General features: G+C 46.3%; 1 protein-coding gene across 5 annotated transcripts in view; it reads right to left on the bottom strand.

Annotated features, from left to right (window-relative positions):
• Nucleotides 1-16,053, bottom strand: part of ZNF217 (zinc finger protein 217) — a 34,309-nt gene extending 18,256 nt beyond the window's left edge. For 2 of the 5 annotated variants that reach the window (XM_084776745.1, XM_084776750.1), the window contains exon 1: nucleotides 15,954-16,053. The gene's annotated coding sequence lies outside the window, so the exon portion shown is untranslated. Of the gene's footprint in view, nucleotides 1-4,942; nucleotides 5,076-5,131; nucleotides 5,282-8,562; nucleotides 8,690-15,953 lie in introns of those variants that run through there. The other 3 variants (XM_084776747.1, XM_084776746.1, XM_084776748.1) reach the window with 3 other exon arrangements.
• Nucleotides 16,054-19,629: the final 3,576 nt, after the last annotated feature.

The following is a 19,629-nucleotide window of genomic DNA, read 5'->3' as shown; positions in this document are numbered from 1 at the left end:
TAAACAAAAACTAGACAGCACCTGATTCACCCCCAATCAGAGTCCAGGTGTGCTGAAAGATCCAGTTTTACTTTCAACATTATCAATACTAAAGATACTGAGAACTGTAAACTGACTTTCAAACACGCCATGCTGATCTCCTTTGAATCATTATGGGGGAAATGACAGTCTTGATAACTGGCAACCAGGCAGGATGGAGCACTTTTGTCCTGAGTTTCTCACAGCAACTTCTGCTTGTTGGGGCAGCCTTACATCTGCTTTGAGATCTGACAGGGCCAACTGCAGAGGAAAAGGGTTGCAGGAAACTAAAGAAGCAAACCCCACAATTACCTGGACTCATCTGCTCTAGAGACTACACTGACTCAGTGCCTGTGTGCACGGAACGTCTGTATACATGTACACACACTCACACAAACACATCATCATCAACAAATAGTATGGCTATTATGTGGCACCAAAAATTATACACTACACCACTTTTCTCCAGAAAGAAAAAAGTCCATTTAACTACCTTCAAGTAGAATACAAGCTCAGGAAATGCCCTTAAAACCCAGGATTTTTCCTCAACCTCATGGAATGCTCCCTGCCTAGATTTACTGAAAATACTAAAGTTGCATGTAGCTCTTTCCAGTTACCTGTATGCACCTCAAATTAAGTAAAAATAAAATCTTTCAATGAATAAGACCAATCACTGATGGAGAAAGTTACATGTCAGAGTTTAAATCATCAGCTACTAGGAAACACAAATTGCAACCAAAACTGAGTTGTCCTATTAAGGAGTCACTCATCCAGTGTCAAACAAACCGCCTCTTTACAAGATAAACTGCTACATCGGCCGCCATTAGATTTAGACTTAAAAGTCTAAAAGATCAGTCAGTCATTTAAAAACCAGCCTGAAAAGCCGGGCGTGGTGGTGCACACCTTTAATCCCAGCACCAAAGGCAGGTGGATAGCTGTGAGTTCGAGGCCAACCTGGTCTACAAAGCGAGTCCAGGACAGCCAAGGCTACAGAGAGAAACCCTGCCTTGAAAGAAAAGGAAAAAGAAAAAAAAAAAAAAAAGCACCAGCCTGAGCCAGTGGAGTATGACAGCATTGACAGGCAGAGGCAAGTTGATCACTGTTGAGTTCAAGGCCAGCCTGGTCTACAAAGTGAGTCCAGGACAGCCAGGGCTACACAGAGCAACCCTGTCTGGAAAAAACAAACAAACCCACCCAGCCAGACCTGGGGGGGGGGTGAATACAGGCTGAAAGGTCAATTGGAAAATAAGAACAGAGGCCGGGGGTATTTAACTCTTACACACCTTTGCTCAGCTGCATCTCCAGGCTCAGTAATTTTATTTCTCCATCTTATCATAAAATTACCAAACTGGCCCAGTAACTAACTCAATAATGTTGGTAGCCTGGGCAGGAAGCAATGGGCTGTTTAGAAGGCTGCAGTCAACAAACATTCCAATGTAGGGGGCTCAACCTGAATTTGTGGTGGCAGCTGGCTAACTGGGACTTCCCCCAACCACCACCCTTTATTTGGAAGCTAGACATGCCCAAGAACTGTGCTCCCCATCAGGAGATGAAGATTTTAGGAGAAAATGGTGGTGTGTCCCCCACCCTCCATCCACTTCCTTCAAGGCAAGATTTCTATCTGCCCTCGTGGTCTGAATTCAAAACCCTTTGGCCCACATACCATTGCAAATTTGCCTGGCTGGCCAAGAACCTTAATCCAGATCACCTAACTGAAAGGCCAGCCTTGTAGCTTTCTACAGGGCTCCCACATCGAGGCCATTAAGTGATATTCCACCAGGCTCCCTCACACAGCAAAGCAAAAGACACTTCTCTAGGTCTTTGTGTGATGACTCTTTCCTACACATGCATGTAAACTAGCTGACACCCCTCCCCCTGGAAAACCTGGCGATGAGGTGTGTGAACTGAGGCCCCTCCTTATTACAGCTTCCATTTACATGCCTGTAGCTAAGCCTTTGTTGGTTCAGAATGTTTAATAGAATAGGGGTCCTTTAATTCAATTTTGGTAGCTGTTCTACACGTCTTCCAGGTTTTAATTTTTTTTTTTAGTAACCCTAAATTAAAAATCATCTCGTGGACTGGAGAGATGGATCAGTGGTTGAGAGCACTCGCTGCTCTTCCAGGGGTCCTGAGTTCAATTCCCAGCACCCACATGGCAGCTCACAACCATCTACACTGGGATCTGCTGCTCTTTCCTGGCATGCAGATACAGCACTGGTATACATAACACACGTTTTTAAAAAAAAAAAAAAGCATTCCATTTGCTCAGCTGTGACCATTTAACTTAAAATGGCACATTTTGGTACTAGACTACTGACCGTTGGTTCACCCAAACTGCCTCCCCTCCTGTTCCTTCTAACTCTAAAGCTGGAAAACCCACTTCTTGATAGCTCAGCTTCAACTTCCCAAATTATTAATTACACATACTGCCACGGGATTAAACTGAAATGGGAAGTCAGGAACCAGCCATTTAAAACAAATTATGGCCAGTTACCTCAAAAAATTCACAACACAGGCCACACAGCATATGTGAGCTGGAACAATCTCAAAATAATTATGTTCTGACCAATTGGAAACATGACTTCACATACAGTACTTTCACTGCCCCAGTCACTTGTTTTCTTGTCTTAACAGCAGTCAGCACATCTTTTAAGTCTTGTGTTTTAGGCAGTCAAGGGTCATTAAAACTACTCCAAAGTTCTTGTTAACCAGTATCATGTTTGGAACAAACTGAGAAAAAAGAAAGTCATTTGATAAAGTGGGAAAGAGGCTTGTCTTGTGGAACCCCCCGAGGCTCTAATCAGGCAGCTCAGAATGAAGAGGCTCCCAGGCTGGGGGATGGCAGCCCTGCTGTGGCAAAACAGCAGCGCACACTAAAGTGAGGTTAAGGGAGAAAAAAGGTGATTAGCAGTTATCTGCCAGGAGACAAGAGACTGAGCCATGGAGGGCCACTGTATGCCTTAATTATTTCATCAGTTCATAGGACACTTGATGATAAAGTCTTATTTTCAGATTTCCTCCAAAACAGGCCCGCTGAAAAAGAAATCAGGGGGTCTTATCCACCCCCAAGTTTCTATGCAAAAAAATAAAAATTAAAAATGGAGGCTTACAAAGAGACTGCAAGCCACCACCACCCCCCTCAAAGAAGCCAATGTCAGAACTTTCTCTCCCCCTCTTGCTCCCCTACCACCTGGGGGAAAAGAGAGAGAGAAAGCTATTATTAAAACAGATTCTTCAGCATAAAGGGGAAAATTTTTTCTAAGTGGTATCTTAGTTCCTTTTTTAAAGTAAGAAGTGAAAGGGAATAATACAAAGCCAAGACAATTACTAAATTTCAATCTCACGAATTATTAAACTGAAAAAGGGATCGGACTACGAAGTGGGAGAAGGTGTTGAGAGGATTAAAAAGTGCTGGACGCTTCCCCGTAGGTCTTCCCCACTTCCTCCTCCCCCTGTACGCAGGCCGTGGTGGAGTCTAAAGAGCCGAGATAAGTCATTCCCAGGGACAACTAGCCCCTCTTCTAACTACTCACAATGAACCTTCAGGTCACTGGCCTCTTGGATTTCTACTTACATAACTGGAAAATTGGCAGCTTAAGGGAGGGGGCGCAAGGGGGTGACTCTCACTAAAATCAACAGGATTCAAAGTTAAAATCAAAATAACCAAAAGGCAGAAATACACCACCAGACTCCAAAAGTCTGAAAAAAAAATGTACCTAAAATAAATAAGACTTTTCCGGAGGGAGGGGAAAAAAGTCATCTACCATTAAGGACACACCTTCAACGTTCTCGGCACATTAAGCACAAACTAGTGTTTGACGACACATTTTTTTTCAGACAAAAAGCAATTACGTTAGTTCTCTGCATTTGTCACTACAGAGATTTTTCCCCCTTTGAAACTAGACCTGTTACTCATCCTTCTCGAACCAAAAATTCAGCATCTGAAATCTGATTTGGTTCCAATCAAGGGGGTAGATCCACTTTAGAAAAAGTAGTCAAGAGTAAGGCTCAGGACGTCCTTCACTTACAAAGAAAGGTGAAAGGCCCCCTGAGGCCCCTACCTAGTCGCCAGGCATGGCCAGCAGCTGTGGCTACCCTTCCTCTTCTTTTGTTGGCCTTAATCTCATGTCAAGTTATTCAACCAACTCAAAAGCGATGAAGACATAATTGAATCAACCTGAACTAAATCAGACCTAGGCCTCTTAAAACATACAGCTTAATGGCTTCAACCCATCCCAAACCAGGAAACTGGCCACGGGATCCTGTGGTACACATGGTGCCCTACAACCCCAGGACCCCAGGCTGGCGCCCCTCAAACAACGCGTGCTCAGGAATGCCTGTTTCACAGAAAGAGAAACTAAGGCTCACAGGACACTCAAACCTTCCGGCTGGGAACGACCACCCGCCCCCGCTCCCGCCCCAAACAATAACAACTTTTTAAAAGTTTCTACTGTGAGAGTGCGGACCGGTCCCCACTAGAGAGCCCATAAAGGTCCCCCCCCCCCCCGCGAGATTTCGGCTCACATCAGGAAGAAAACCTTTCGGGAAAAATCCCCGCCTGCTGTCCCCACCCCCACCCTCCCCGCCCAAGAATGCGCTTCCCGTGCTCCGAGGGTCTGAGGCGGGGGGCGCCCTTCACTGAGCGCCCGCTCGCGTCAGGGCTAAACTGAGGCGCACGGGGCCGCGCCCTCCGGTGTGCGGTTCCGCCTCCCGCCGCCCCGCACGAACTTCCCACGGGAGTTTTCGAGGCGTTCTAAGTTTGGGCGTGAAACCTTACACCATCCCTCGCTTGCAGAACGCTGCTCAGGCAGGGGGTGCGGACCCCCGACGGCCACGCCGCGCCGGGCGGGCCATTGTCTGGGCCGTCCCTCACAGACCCACGCGTGGGCACGGTCGTGGGGACGCAGCCCCGGCGCCCCTTTACCTGCGGCCGTCCCGGCTGCACCGCCCGGCCGCTGACTGAACGAGAGCGGCAGGGGCGGCGCGGCCTTTGTGCTTCTGCCGCCGGCCCCGACGGCGCCGGGACCGGGACGGGGCCGCGCCATACCCGCCTCCCACGGCCGCGGGCGCCGGGACCCCCACCCCCACAGCGGCTCCGGGGGGCCGGGCTCACCTCCGGCGCGGGGCGAGGGAGCGGCGCGGGCGCCCCCTACTCGTCCGCGCGGGGACAGTGCAGGCGCGGGGTCCCTGCGCGGGCGGCCGGCCGGCGTCCGGCTGGGGGACTGTTGGGGCAGAAAGTGCTCGCAGCAGCTGTTGCGCCCTCCCCCCCGGCCGCGCCGCCCGACGCCCCGCCCCCAGCCGCACTGGTCACGCCCCCTCGGCGCCCGCCCCTGTGCGCAAGCGCACTCCTGACCCGCCCACCGCTGCCGGCCACGCCCCCCACGGGCCCCCCGAGGCGCGAGCCCCGCGGAGCGGCGCGCGCACCCCACTCCCACCCCGTGGGTTCCCGCGCACGCGCGCCCCTCGCCGCCTCCCGCCATCCGGCCTAACGTGGCGCGCTCGCGCCCGGGCGGTTCCAGTGACAGGTATTCTGGAAGGGGTGGGGGCTGCAAGCGTTGCGCGCAGGCGCACAGCCAGTCCTCCCTCGCCGCCTCCCCCTCCCTTGCAAGGTGCGCCCGGGGAGGGGAGGGAGGGGCCGGTTGCCCAACTCCCGGGTCGCCTATAATCACGAACAAAAATAAATAAATAAATAAACCACCTTGTCAGTAGCTTCGAGAGCTTACAAGATAGCGGTGTTCTGAAGGTAACCACTTTTCAGAGAGTCAATGTGAGGAAGGTCCAGGACCTAAAAGCATTAAATTTCTCTAAATGAATATGTTTATAAAGCTAATTGTCTTCTTTCTTAAGACCCCGGGCTTGTATTTTTATTAAAGTTTCATGTCTGAATTTGGAGTTGGTACCACGAATCTACTTAGTTTGCACAGAAATTCACTTGAGTGAAACTAGGTTTAAAAGTGGCGTAAAACACACACACACACACACACACACACACACACACCCCTTTATGCCCAACTCACCTATAGCGTTTCCCTACTGTTTTGTTCCTGACTCATATTAAAGAGGAAAGAAGAAAAGACAGGAAAAGGTTGTGACTCCAAAGGTTTAGGACAGATGCCCCTGTTTTAAGCAAGCCCCAGGGAGCAACTATGGCGGCCACAATCACATCCAATAATTTTTCTGCTCCAAAATGCAAATGAACTCAAATGTAAAATAGATCTATTGCTTCACACCGAACGGCCAACTTGTTTGTTTCTTTTTCAAGCTGGCCCTCCATGTGTCAAAAAGTGAAAAAGCATCAAGAAAAGCATTCATACCCATTCCCTAAATCAAAAGAAACGTGGGGGGGGGGGGGGGACGGACAAAAAAGAACCGACCGGAACTAGTAAGCAACGCAGTCCTTAATAAATAGGAAGAAGAATTCAGGAAGACAGCTTAGCAAGGAGCAAGAATCTGCCTTGTAGAATGTTTTTGCTGTCGTTTTACATTTAACTACCAACCCACATATGGTCTCGTTAGTCTTTTTTTTTTCCAAAGGAAGTGAATCAATTACTCACAATTAATTAGCATCGCTGGAAGTACATCCTTAAGCCAGCCCTGATTTTCATTCAAGCACATAAGATATTGATCATTTTTAGTACTAGGGTTCCTTTTCTCACCACAGATTAGTATCTCTCTCCAAACTACTGGTTAAAGCCTTATAAATATTCACAGTCAGAACACAACAGCTCAGCAAACATTCACACATAGGAGACTTCACTAAACTTTGTCCCAAAATACGATGGGGGAGGGGGAGGGGGAGGGAGAGGCAGCACTGATACAAAACAAAGAAAACTATGACCAAGTAAAGTGGATGGAGGTTGAGGCTAAACCTAAGTGTAGGCTCAGTCTATATGTTAATGGATAACCTTTGCACTCTGAAGCCTTGAATACTGTAAACACAATAGCGCTGATAGTTAAAACCCTAGTGCGGAGATGAAGCATAAAGGAAAGTCCAAACTTCTCAGTAGCAATAGGGAAACAGTCAAATATTTTGACAAATAATCATTTGGCTAAGAACAACGAGGCTCGGGCTCTCAGACCTTATAGCTACTGAGTTATTTTCAGAGCAAAGGAAGAAAAGGGCGGGGGCGGGGGGGGGGGGGAGGCTGGTGGCTTTCCTCCATGCCCTCACAAAGCCACCACTCTGTTAAGCCATTTTGGCATCAGATGGTCTGTAACTGGTTCTCCTCCCCCCACCACAAATAAAGGGGGGGGGGGGCGAGGGACGACTTACTACGTTGTAGCTTTTAAAATTGAAAGAGAATTGCCTTCTCTGGTCTATGTGCTAAGAGATTTGTATGAGAGCCTGATGTCTGAGTAAAGAATTACAAAGAACCTTCCCTCCTGGAATCGTGCCAACAAAACTGGGAAATCGTTGCAAAATTCTGCCACTGACGGCTGAGCTTGCAAACACACACCGTGTTTTTCAAGGGGCATGGAAGGATCGGAATTCCTGCTTTAGAATGCGGAGACTATTGCCTCGTGTTGATTTGGGAAGCGTGGGTCGTTAAACACAATTAAAAGTCGGAAAAGTCACAGGAGAACCCGCGGGACGTTTGGTTTCGTAATAAGCAGCTAAGAGCTCCCCACTCCCGGGCCAAGTGGAAACTGAAAAATCGAACGTTGGTGTCCACGGCCTTGGCCCCGCCCACGCGGAACCCTGCTTCGCCATCACTCACTTCCCAGGCTGCGATACCTCTCTAAAGGAATCAGGTGCTGGAGGACGTGGCCACAGAGAGTGGGACCCGGCTTTTCGGTCCCTGCTGCTGGGGATCTGCACGTGTAGCCAAACTCGGGCCCCATTCCACCTCCTCCTGAACCGGACAAACCTCAGTCAAGTCTCTTCTTTTTCACAGTTTTCAAACACCACCCCACCACCACCACCCCCACGCCTGCCCCAAGACACATTTCCCAAAGTGCGCTTAAAAATCACACACTATTATCTCTGATTCCATCGTAGGGCTAGCAGGCCTCTTCCTTAAACTAACATCTGATTTTTCTATCCAGAGCCTGCTTGTATTCGAAAAATCTAACAAAAACAAGAACAAGCCTGGTTTGCTGTATATACTATCTCCAGGAATTATCTTTTTGAGACTAAGTCCTAATTAGAAGTACAGATGAAATATAATCTTTCCTAAGTATTTGTTTCACTACGGAACAGATTAAAGAGAAACAACTTGGAAACGAACTCCCTGGAGCTGCTGCAGAAACGGCACAGACGTTTCAAAAGGACTCAGTGTGCAAGGCAGGAAAACCAGAAAAACTGCAGGCAGCAGGAAACACAAAAAGTTAGTCGGAACCTACATTTACAAACTACAAAGGACATTTGAGAGAGAGGCCGGGGCAGTGCTCTTCCCAAGACTGATCCCACTAAATTAAGGAGAGATAACAAACAAAGCCCTGGGAGGGCACTCCACTTTTTCCTTCCTCAATTTCAAGCCCACGGAAGTCATCTGTTTTGAAAATACCCAGTAAGGTAAGAGAAAAGTAGAGGGCAGAAATTACCTTTCAGGAGGGAAGGCGGTGCCGGCCCGGGAAATCCTAGGAGCCTGCCAGTCCACCTGGCCCGGAACAATACGGGAGGAGATGTGACTGCTGGTTTTTACAAGGAAACCAAGAAGGGAGGGGCTAAGCGTAAAGCTCAATTTAAATAGAGGTTGAGATATAATCCGACTTGATTGACTAAATCAACCTTGATTGGGTTAAGAACACCATTTGACTCGAAGCCCAGCACATCTGTCTCTTCTACAAGTTTGTTTACCTCTTTGTAAACACAACTGTGTCTGCCTCTAACAGTGCTACTTCCCAAGGTTGCCTTTCTCAAAATGCTCATGGAAACTGCCTTAAAGATTTACACATACAACATTCCCAAAGAAGGTCCTCTCAAGCCAGGCGTGATGGCGCATGCCTTGAGTCCCAGCCCTCAGGAGGCAGAGGCAGGCAGATCGCTGTGAGTTCGAGGCCAGCCTGGTCTACAGAGTGAGTCCAGGACAGCCAGGGCTACACAGAGAAACCCTGTCTCAAAAACAAAACAAAACAAAAAGCCCCCCTCAAAACTTCCTCAATCAACAGGTCTTCCCAATGGGACAAGGGAAGACAGAGAAAAGTGACAATCATTGAAATCCAATCATGGCCACCATCTCAATGGAGAGAGCCATTTTCCGTTCACACACTGAAGCCAAAACATTTTGAAAGCGGAAGAGCAAGGCACTCGAGGCTATTCTGACTACAAGAGACACTGTCTCAGAAGAAACAAGAAGCTGGACATGGTGGCGCACACCTTTAATCCCAGCACTCAAGAGGCAGAGGCAGGTGGATTGATGTGAGTTCGAGGCCAGCCTGGTCTACAGAGTTAGTCTAGGACAGCTAAGGCTACACAGAGAAACCTTGTCTCGGAAAAAAAAAAGAGAGAGAGCCAAGAACAGGAGGGGACATAGTTCAGGTGGTGGAGCACTTGCCTGTATGCAGACAGCCCTGGGTTCACTACACGAACAAAGGCATGGTGACTGTGACTATAATGCCAGCACTGGGGAGGTAGAGACAAAGGCTTCAAAGGTCAAAGTCATTCTCAGCCAAACAGTGAGTTTGAGCCCAGCCTGGGCAACACCATAATCCCTTGTCTCCATATTAACAGCAGGGTGTGGCGGTACATGCCCTTAATCTCAAGGCTCTGGAGGCAAAGCAGGCAGATCTCTGTGACTTTGAGGCCAGCCTGGTCTACATAGTTCTAGTACATACAAAGCTATGTATGAGAGACCCTATCTCAAAGAACCAATAAATAATTGTTATTGTTATTAGATTAATACCCTTAATTATATTATATAATTACTATTATTACTAAATAATAGTAACTATAGTTACAGGAGTATTCTAGGTACTGCAAATCTGATGCCACCTTTTCTTCCCCCAAAATAACCATATTAAATTTTATATTCATGTATATCTATCAGCAAATTTCCCACTTTGGAGCTGGGGATGAACTGAGTGGTAGAGAACTCGCCAAACAGGCACAGGGCCCAGGTTCAATCCCAAGCACCTCAAAAATATTTCAAACCTCTTCTGTCTACTTATGTATGTCTCTAACCCCAGAGTAGGGTAGGGTACCCTGTTCTCTGCTCCAGTCACATAGAATGACCACATACATGCTTCTCAGCTTCAGTCTAGCTTGGCCTTTGTGTTTTCTCCATCCATAACAAAGGACACTCTCATAGCTGGCCTGGCTCGCCTATGGGTCTGGCCACCATCTTGTAGTTCCAGGCTTGGAAGGATCCTTATTTCGAATCCTACACTTACCACAGTAGTCTTCTTAGAGCAGGGCTTTCCACCTGTCCTGTCTCTGCCACCATTGCTTCCCACTCTACACACACACACACAAAAAAAAAACAAAAACAAACAAAAAAAAACCCCACAACAACAACAACAAAAAAAAAAAACATGCACACGCCTTTAATCTCAGCAGAGCCAGGCAGATCTCTGTAAGGCCAGCCTGGTCTACAAAGTGAGTTCAGGACAGCCAAGTGTACACAGAGGAAACCCTGTCTCAGAAAAGAAAAGAAAAAGAAGAAATACACTGGTAATGCAATTACCTTGTGGAGATTACCTAAAGAAATAACACATATTTCTACAGGACTGAGCAAACTGCTAGCTACTGACCCACTCCTGGGTGCCCTGAACTGGCTGTGCGCACAGGAGACAGCCCTTCTGGGCTTATCTCCTGAGGCAGACAGGAGGGAACTGGAGAGGAGTAGAAATTCCCTTCCCAGAAATCAGGCCACTGCGGCCAGATGTGTGGTACAGCCAGGTGTGGTAGTACACCTCTGTAAACACAGAATTAGGGGTGTTAAACCAGGAGACTAAGGAATCCCTGACCCATCTATGCTACCCAGCAAGAGATGCTGCCTCACTAGGCATAACAAACAATAAATAAAAACTAAAAACAAGTAAGTCAGGAAAGTCCTTGCCTCGTGTGCACAAAGCCCAGGGTCTAGTACCAGGCATGGAATACATAGGATGTGGTCGTAATTGAGAATCAGAAAGGCAAGGGCTTTAAAGTCAAGCTCTACTACCCCAAAAATAATTGGGAGGGGGAGGGAAGAACAAAAAAGAGCCAAACCCCTGACTACAATTGCACATACTTCCATCTCCACTTGGTTCTTTATTCAAGCCCTGGGCTATCACGGCCCTGCCTCAAATCCCCAAAATCTCTTAGAATAAAAGTAACATCTATAGCAGAGAGTGGCAAGATCAGGTGGACAGTTAGGAACAGGATCAGGTGAAAGACTGCAGACATGGTTGTATTTATGTAGTTATTTTATTTTTAAAAAAATCCTGTTGCCGGGCGTGGTAGTACACACCTTTAATCCAGCACTTGGGAGGCAGAGGCAGGTGGATCTTTGTGAGTTCAAGACTAGCCAGGTGGTCTACAGAGTGAGTTCTAGGACACCCAGAGCTATACAGAGAAACCCTGTCTCAAAAAACCAAATATATATTTTTTTTTAACCCTGCTGAGGCAGGCAGATCTCTGAGTTCGAGGCCAGCCTGGTCTACAGAGTGAGTTCCAGGACAGCCAAGGTTACAAGAGAAACCCTGTCTCAAAAAACAAACAACCTGCTGCTAATCTATAGGACTGAAGCTATGTAAGCATTCACATCAAGTGACAGCATGAACTATATAGTAAGCTCCAGGACAACCAGAGATACATGATAGAGCTAGACACTGTCCAAAAAAAAAAAAAAAAAAAGTCTTAATATAGATTATAGTGATCTATTAACCCTTTCACAGCTGTGGAATTTCTTGCATTAATAAGGGCACTTCTCTAGAGTAAACAGATCTTTACTTATTAGCCCCAGTGTCTCAACTCTTTTGTTTTGTTTTCTGAGACAAGTTTTCTCTGTGTAGCCTTGGTTGTCTTGGACTCACTTTGTAGACCAGGCTGGCCTGGAACTCACAGAGATCTACCTGCCTCTGGCAAGGCTACCCAGAGAAACCCTGTCTCAAAAAAAAGAGAGAGAGAGAGAGAAAGAGGGAGTGAGGAAAAAGAAACAAAGAAACAAAGAAAGAATTTAGCAGGGTGTGGTGGTGCACGCCTTTAATCCCAGCACTCAGGAGGCAGACAGGTGGATCTCTGTGCGTTCAAATGCCAGCCTGGTCTACAAAGTGAGTCAAAGACAGCCAAGGCTACACAAAGAAACCTGTCTCAAAACACACACACACAAAAATAAATAAATAAATAAATAAATAAAAGAAAGAAAGAAAGAAGGAAAGAAAGAAAGAACCCCACCCCACCCAAAAAGGCAACCTGGGCTACAAGAGACCCTGTATCCAAAAATTCTAAAATAAAAATCCTAAGGTGGATTCCAACTCCTGCCTATTCCTCCTTAGGTACTTAGTGACCCTGCATGTTGTTCCTGAGTCCCTTTCCCTCTTTTTCTCATTCTCCTTGATCCCTCCTACTTGTGTCACCTTGTTCCCACCCACATCTTCCTCCCAACAACCCCAGAACCATAAGACCTCTGTCCTGTATGAAAATCTCCTTTTTCACCAGAACACAACTTAAGTTCTTCATTCTCTGAACACCAGGATGCAAAACCATACTGTGGCCCTAGCTCACCTTCCACCCTGAGTCACTCAGGACATATTTACAATCCATTCCTTTTCTCCAGCAACTAAGCCAGGTGGTAATTGCAGAGTGAGGCTAAGAGTGAGGCAGGCAAGAGTGCTGCCCTCCTGAAGCTTCTATTTTAACAGAAGCAAATGGCCATCAAATTTAAACACAAACAAGGAGATTGGTATATAAGCACAGTGTCTGCCGGAAGAAGTTGTCGTTTGTGTGGAAGAAGAGAGGCAAGCACAGGAAGTTCAGGGCTTCATCATAGCAGGGGAAACCCAGAAACACTGAACGGCCAAATTTCAGACTATCCACAGCAGTTTATATTAGCACTAAAAGCTAATATGCTAGGTATGGTGGTGCACGCCTTTAATCCCAGCACTCAGGAGGCAGAGGCAGGCAGACTGCTGTGAGTTCGAGGCCAGCCTGGTTTACAAAGCAAGTCCAGGAGCCAAGGCTACACAGAGAAACCATCTCAAAAAACTGGGGGGTGGGGGGGTGGGGGAGGGAATTCTCCTGCAGCTAGGTCTCCAAGATAAGAATTAACACAATAATTTAAATAAGTCTGCCAAATTCCTTTACAAAAACAGCTGTATGTACGTATGTATGCATGTATATCTGTATGTATTTTCTTTATATAATTAAAAATGAGTGGCCTGTAAACGTACAGTTGCATGACATAAGCCAAACACAAAAGACCAGCACTCCATCCTTAAGAGGTAGCATCTAAACATTTAAACTCAGACCAGAATACAAATAAATTAAAAAAAAATAAATAAGTGAGGTGGGGCACAACCATAATCTCTGAACTCCAGAGGTGGAGATCTACAGGATCGGAAGTTCAAAGTCATTCTAGGCTAGAAAAGGGTCTCAGTATGTAGCCCTGGCTAGCTTTGGAATTCAAAGAGATCCACCTCCCTCTGCCTCCCTAGTGCTAGGACTAAAGATGTGCAGCACCACACCTGCCCTTAAATATTTATAGTAAGAACCACCAGCATGTGTAAATGGAATATCCAGGGGCGTGTACATAATTAATAAAAGATCCAAATAAGAGCCTTCCTGCCACAACAAGGGGTAAACAGATCTCCCCTTCAAGGACCTGCCTTCTCTTGAGATGAGGTTAACACACAGGGCGCCTAGATGTCATTAAAGCTCTGTACAAGGAGAAAGGGTCTGAAGGGGGCGGGGTTTGGAGAGGACCACCAGCAATAGATGAAATGCCTACACAGTTTTTTGCTTTTGTTTTTATTTTTGATTTGTTTTGTTTTTCCTTTCTGCACCGGCTTAAAGGTACCAGGGAGAGTCCCGGAAGTTTGCTAATTCCAGTCTTAGGGACCATATGACCAGGGAACAAGGTGAACCTGGTATGAAAACCAGTTAAAAAATTGGCCTAGGGCCATGTGTATCAGCTGCCTGGAGCAGAGTGACAACCAAATGGTTCAGTTATTAAGTGAACCATTTCCTCAGAGGGTAACACAGACCATCTCTGTTGCAACCACTCAGATATGTGTGTCCTATTTTCAGGTCACTATTACAACTACAATAACTAATAACAAAAGAAACAAAAAAGGCTGGGTGTGTTGGCACACGCCTTTAATCCCAGCAACAGAGGCAGGCAGATCTCTGTGAGTTCCAGGCCAGCCGGGGCCTGTTGGACAGAGAAACTCTGTCTCAAAAGAAAAGCAAGAAAAAAAAATGTCCTGGGGCCATACTCTGTGCCATCGTTAACTCCACATAGTGAATTGGGCACACCTGAAATCCCAGATGCCCAAGGGACAGGGAGATGAAAAGTTTCTCCCTTCCCTGGGCTGCAGAATTAATTCCCTGATTAACTCACGCACATAAATCCTCTTACAGCCAGGCAAGGTCACATACACACCTGTAATTCCAGCACTTGGGAGGTAGAGGCAGGAGGACCAGGAGTTCCCTGTCACCCTTGGCTACACAGCAAATGAACTCCATGTCTCATAAACATAAATAAGTATTCACCTTTGAAACCTCTGCCACTCTGAGACCCCTCTCTCCATTTTTCCATAATAAACTCTATGTTCTCTTTGGAAAAAAGAAAGAAAGAAAGAAAGAAAGAAAGAAAGAAAGAAAGAAAGAAAGCCAGCCAAGTGCCTATAATCCCAGCAGCACCAGGAAGGCTGGGACAGGAGATCAGGAGTTCAAGGCCAGGCTGGGCTACTTGAGACCTGGTCTCAGATAGATGATTGATAGATAGACAGACAGATAGATAACCCCTTCCAGAAACAGAAAATAGGCGACCCAAGATGACCCAACTTTATGATTTACTGGCTTGTCCTGTTTGAGGCTCTGGCATGTCATCTCATCAACAGCATTTAATGATGGGCTTTGGGTCTCAGGACCACAGAGGAGAACAAGCAGCCACAACTTCTGGAATGGGTCTTCCAGGTCAAACTGCATACTATTTGAAGCAAAGTTAAGAATGGGTCACCCCTATTAGAACATCTTTGTATGTCCTTGACACCGTTTTAAATCTCTTGTGGTCCAAACCAAGACCTCACTGCCTACCTGCCAACCTTCACCACTTGGCTATAGGGGTCTTGTCCTCTGTTTCTCAGAACCATTTTACAGATGAAGGAAAGAGTGCTTTTGGAGACACGCAAACTCTGTATTGAGGGTTTTGGGCGCACAGAAGGTGCCCCATAAAGGCACATTAGTGTCATAACGACCACTGATTCTAGGCTTGGTAGTGCAGGCCTGTAATCCCAGCCACTCAGGGGGCAAAGACAAGATGATTACAAATCCAAGGCCCGCCCTGGGCTACAGTTTAAGGCCAACTCTTACAGAATAAATAGCCTGTCTTAAAAAATTAACACAGAGCCGTGCTTGGTGGTCCACGCCTTGAATCCCAGCACTCGGGAAGCAGAGGCAGGCGGATCGATGTGAGTTTGAGGCCAGCCTGGTCTACAACAACAGCAAGTCTAGGATAGCCATGACTACACAGAGAAACCCTTTCTCGAAAAAACAAAAATAAGTAAACAAACAAGCAAATAAATAAATGAAATAAAATGAACGCAGAGTTGGGGAGGCCTTGGGTTCAACTCTCCCACTCTCCCATACTCAAGATGGCACAAAATACCAATGACCAAGGTCATACACTCCCACCAGGACATCAAACCTGGCGACAGACATATTCTTGTTCACTGGTGGGAAAGGACATTCGGTGTCAGATTTGAGCCTGGACTTGCCCAATCTTGACACTCAATCTTCAACTACACTACCTGGGATGAACAACGCAGGTGGAATTATCTGAAGCATGTACCTTAACATGGGCAATCCTCAAGGAGCAACTCTCAGCGACGCATGCAGGACCTCCTCCTCACTGATCCGGTCTCAGCCTTAAATATACCAACAGGAGGGCGGGGCAGCAAAGACACTGCCAATGGGCGTGCAAGGACCTGATTTGAGCCAATCCTAAAAAAACGAGATTAGGGTGGGGCATGCACGCAGAAGCGCGTGTCCCGCAACCGGAAATGAGCATGTCCATTCTGGTGGACTTCCGGAACTCAATGCCGCCTCTCTTGTTCCGTCTTGGACTTCGCTCTCGTTGGAATAATAGGATGATGACCATGAGGCTATGAAGAACCCGTCACTGGAGGCATTACGTGGTTGGTTGGTTGGTTGGTTGGTTGAGACAATGTTTTATGTAACCCAGACTGGCCTCCAAGTCACTATCTTTTTTTTTTTTAATTGGTTTTTCGAGACAGAGTTTCTCTGTATAGCCTTGGCTGCCCTGGACTCCTCGAACTCACAGCGATCCACCTGCCTCTGCCTCCCAAGTGCTGGGATTAAAGGCGTGCGCCACCACTGCCTGGCCCCAATCACTATCTAACTGAGACTAACTTGGAACTCCCGATCTTGCTGGCTCTATTCTCGAGGTGTTGAGGTGGCAGGTTTGTGACAATACCTCAGCTTCTCTAGTATTGGGGTTTGCGGAGGCAGATTGAGTTGGGTTTTTTTGTTTTGTTTTGTTTTGTTTTGTTCTGTTCTGTTTGGGGGGGGGGGTGTTGAACCCAGGAGTTTTTGAATGCTAAGCAAGCACTCTCACCACTAAGCCACATTCCCAGCCAGACCTAAAAGGTCAGGATGGGGCCTCCAATGGGGACCAGAAAAATAATAGCAAGCCAGGGTATCCTTTATTTTAAGAGATTGAGTTCTGTTGTACTTCCTGGAAGATGTTTCTTTGAAATCACGGAAGGATCAAAACACCTTTCCTGAACTGTTAGACCAGGCTGGCCTCAAACTCACATCCACCTACTTCTGCGTCCCGAGTGCTGGGGTTGAAGATGTGCATCACCACAGACAGCCCTACTCAAAAATGGCAATTAAAATTCTGAGCCTAAACCAGGCACGTTGGTTCAGGCCTTTGATCCCAGCTCTCAAGAGACAGAGTCAGGCCGATCTCTGTGAGTTCAAGGCTAGCCAGGTCTATAAAGTAAGTCCAGGACAGCTACAGCTGTTACACAAAGAAACCCTGTCCCGAAAAACAAAAAACAAAACAAAACAAAACAAATCAGAGACCGAGCTTTTGAGAGCCAGGAATGCTACATATGTTTAAAAAAAAAAAAAAGTCAAAGAATTAAAGAAAAAATATGAAGAAGAAGGAGGAGGAGAGAAGAAGAAGAAGAAGAAGAAGAAGAAGAAGAAGAAGAAGAAGAAGAAGAAGAAGAAGAAATGCCCTAGTGTGTTTTTATCACCACTCTCTTTACTCCCTTAAATAAACACAACACTAATGAGTGTTCTTTCTCTTTCTGGGCCAGGGGTGGCGGGAGGAGAGAACTATCATAAATGTCCAAGCCAATACAGCTGAAATTTTCTGCAAGAAATTGTAACCCAGAGATAAACAAACCCCTTAAAGGAAACAAGAATGCTAGGAACAGGATATGCATTGAGATTGGAAGTCCACAAAAAACAAAAAACAAAAAAAAAACCCGTGCGTCCCTGAAAAAACAAAATAGAATTTGCCTAAATGGCTCTCTGCCTAACCCTCTACTGCCCAGCACAGTGGGGTTGGAGAGGAGAAAATCCCTGTACAGAAGGCTGCCAAAAGCGTTCAGCAGTGCCACCTCATGGGCCCAGTCATATGGAAACAAAACAAAACAGTCACTGTAAAAAGAAAAAAAAAATGGTGAGGGTCATAAGTAAATAGGGCGTTTGACTGTGTGTTACAGACCTGGTCACACTGCAGCATATCCTGGGGACCAGAGGGTCATCTCTCCTCCCAGGTCTGCGTGGAAACTATTTCATTAACACATTTCAACCACTCCCCCCAGTTCCCCCCTTTTAATCCAAGTCACTCTGTGGTTGTCCGGCAGTGCTTGAAGCCCATGTTTTCCCAGCTATAGAAAATGTGTATTTACTTTCAGAAAAGCTCAACCTCGTGACAAACACAAACCAGCCTCCTCCCAGCCAGTGATTTGTAAGAACTCTGAAAAGTACCCCCTTCAAGCATCTTCCCAGGGCCTCTCTCAGCCTTTATAAATGGAAGTGTAAACTGGTACAGTCAGTTTGTGCACTTGGCAGGGAGACAGGCAAGGGTCTTACAGATAGCCATACTTCTGAATTCTGCAGTACCAGTCCTGGGATGGAGCCTACGAACTCCACCCCAAGAGGAAGAGTTCCTAGCAGATACACCCGGCCACAGCGGCTAAGGGAAAACGTATGCTCTTACCCAAGTTAAAGGACTACCCCACCCCCCACCCCCGTTAGTGCACACAGCCATTTTAAACTCAAAACATGGGCTCGAGGGTTCAGCCATTTACAAAGCCACAGGACCAGAGTTCAAAACCCACCAACGGCTGTTCACAACTTGCATGTAATTCTAGCAATTTGGGATCCCACTCTCATCCGGCCTTATCCGGCACCTGCACACCTGTGCACACACAAAAGACACAAACATAACCATAAACAAAAATGAAATAGATAAAGTCAGAGCTGGGTATGGTAGTGGCCCATGCCTTGAATCCCAGCACTCAGGAGGCAGAGGCAGAGGCAGAGCCAAATCAAACAAGCAAACAAACAAAAATAAGATAAAATGATAACTTTATGTAATCCCAGTGCTTGGGATATAGAGGCAGGAGAATCAGAAGTCTCAGGTCATCTTTGGCTATGGGAGATCTTTTCTTTCTTTCCTTCCTTCTATCCTTGCTTTTTTTTGGGGGGGGGGGGTTGCTTATTTGGTTTTTTGAGATAAGTTTTCTCTGTGTAGTCCTGATTGTCCTTGGAACTCTGTAATTCCAGTTTGAGGGGATCTGACACTCTCATATAGATATATATGGAGGCAAAATATCAATCTACATAAAATTAAAGAAAAAATTAGATTTTTAACATTTTGTTATTTTATTTTGAGACTCAGATTGCCTCTGATTAAAGGTGTGGAGATCTTTTATCAAACTAATTAATTAATTAAAACTTTATTTTAAGTTTTAATAGTCTACTGGGAAATAGGTTTGATAGCAAATAGAAAATCCAAGAAGCAATCATACTATTTTGAAAAATACAAACTGGCTGGGCAGTGATGGTGCATGCCTTTAATCTCAGCACTTGGAAGGCAGAGTCAGTGGATTATAGTCTGTTCAAGGCTAGCCAGGTCTACAAAGCGAGTCCAGGATAGTCAAGGATACACAGAGGAACCTTGTCTTGGGGGGGGGGGGGACTGTGCCGGGCATGGTGGCACAAACCTTTAATCCCAGATTTAGGAGGCATATTGCTATGAGTTGGAGGCCAGCCTGATTGACAAAGCTAGTCTAGGATAGCCAAGGCTATACAGAGAAACCCTGTCTTGAAAAACAAAACAAAACAAAACAAAAAAGTAGAATATTGGTACAGATAAAAATATTCTGTTATTTATCTATTTATTCATTTATTTATTTTGGTTTTTGGGGTTTCTCTGTGTAGCCTTGGCTATCCTGGACTCACTTTGTAGACCAGGCTGCCCT

The sequence above is a fragment of the Acomys minous genome (assembly GCF_964271855.1).
Source record: "Acomys minous genome assembly, chromosome: 3".
NCBI classification, from domain to species: domain Eukaryota; kingdom Metazoa; phylum Chordata; class Mammalia; order Rodentia; family Muridae; genus Acomys; species Acomys minous.
This window is presented reverse-complemented; position numbering and strand designations above follow the sequence as displayed.